We start from the raw sequence: 2,188 nt of genomic DNA on the forward strand, positions 1-2,188 counted from the left end.
AAAAAAAAGCCTTTCTAAATTATGAAATTTTAGTATGGGTTGCCATTTGAAAATCAAAAGTGATGGTGGTTTCCTAATAAATATTAAGGGTGAAAAAATATAAAAAAAAATTATATAATTCTAGAGCAGCATAGATCTAAAATTTTGAAAAAAAGTGAATACTTTTTGAGATAATGAGTGTTTTTACGCTTAATCAATCCTGGATTTCTTATATAAGAAGTGGCCTGGTCCTGGTGTGATGAAAATAATTAATTAATTAATTAATTTAAAAGACCGGTGCCTAATCATTTAGATTATTTCTTTTATCCGATTCAGCCTATAGATCAAGCAACATTTCTTCCATTTGAAAGTTTATTTTAAAAAAATGATGCATTAAGAACTTGGTGTACTTATGACTTAAATGAAGGTAAACTTTACTGCTCAGTTTGTTTAGCATTTGCTACTGAAAATAATACATTCACTATTTAATAATTGGAGACACATTCATCAACGTATTAAAGAACATGAAAGTAGTAAAAATCATAATCGTTTTTCAGAGTTTACTTTATCCATATCCAAAAAAAAGATACTGAGAATTTATTATTTGTCAACCAAAAACGTTTACAAAGAGAAGAAGTGAAAAAGTGTCGCCAAGTACTTGCCCGAATAATAAATGTAATAAAGTTGATTGGAAAACGCGGTCTTAGCATTAGAGGGAAAAGTAATGAAGCTGCCTACCTTCTTAATAATGAATTTTTAGATCATGGAAACTTTCTTGAACTTATAATTTTGCTAAGCAAGTATGATGTTGTATTAAACGAACATTTAAATAAGGTCATAAAGAAAAGTCAAAAAAATTATGATAATGATTCAAAAGGCCGTGGAAATTCGGTTACATTTCTTAGTCTTTATACTATAGATAACATAATAACCATCATTTCTAATTTAATTAAACCAATAATAACAAAAAAAGTAAACGAAGCAAACATGTTTTCAGTATTATTAGACATAACACAGGATGTATCAATAATGGATCAATGCTCTATTGTCTTACGATTTGTAACTGATGGAATGATTAATGAAAGATTGATATCTGTAAAGTCATGCACTGATTCTACTGGTAAAGGTATGATGAACCTTTTACAAAATGCATTGGAAATGGTTGGTTTGAATATAATAGTACGTACTCAAACTTTGTAAAATTGTTTTTTCGGCAATAATTTGACATGTTTGCTTTTGCGTGTCTCCATGTGCTTTCAATAGTATTTGAATGCACTCCCGTCTCCGGATCTTTAAAATGGATGCTATGGTTCACTGTTAGATGATTATACTCAACATCATTTAACGTACTGTACGCCTAAAATTATTCTAGTAAGTACCTAAAATTGAGATTTCAATATTATTGTTTGAAAAATAGTACCTTCCAACAATCCGATATGATGGTTGTTCCAGGATTGATCCACTCTTCAATTATTGCTAAAAGGGTTTTAGCAGATAGATCTTCTACCGGTATCATAAAGCAGTTACCAGTCTCACGCTCATAACCCCCGAAAACCCATTGACCTTCGACCCTATGGCCTCTATGATGTTTTCGACGGCCAAATTTAGATTCGTCGATCTCAACTGTGTGACCAACCCTACCTAATTTTACTTTTTTGCAATCATTGCATCGTAGGTCACTTCTCTGCAAAAAGATGACCAGTCGGTGAATGTTTTGTTGGAAAGTCGCAATTGCATCCCAATCACCGGAAAGTTGTAATTCATTACCCATAAATTTACAAATCCACATATATCAAGCAAGGATAAATGGGATTTATAAAAAAAACGTTTTATGTCTTGGTGAATAGCCACAAAAAAAATAGAATTTAGTATTTTACGAGGTATTATATGTAATTTTATTTAATTGTTAGTTTTAAGTTTTTTATTTTATTAGCTATTTACCTATAGTTGCACATTTTCTTCTTTTTATTATTTGCTCCATCAATCTTTTCTCGACACATCTATTTATATTTGTCGATTGTCGATTCATCTTTTACCGACTTCATACAATGACCACGAATACATTTATTGTCGGTGGGCAATATACCAAATTTGTAGTTCAATTAATTAATTTAGTTACAAATTGACGCGGTCCCGCGCTTATGCTGTTTGAATTCAAACGGTTATTGGCGCCGAACCCGGACATTTCGCCGCGACCGATTCGCCGCGA

This window comes from Acyrthosiphon pisum, chromosome X (assembly GCF_005508785.2).
Source record: "Acyrthosiphon pisum isolate AL4f chromosome X, pea_aphid_22Mar2018_4r6ur, whole genome shotgun sequence".
Taxonomy (NCBI): Eukaryota; Metazoa; Arthropoda; class Insecta; order Hemiptera; family Aphididae; genus Acyrthosiphon; species Acyrthosiphon pisum.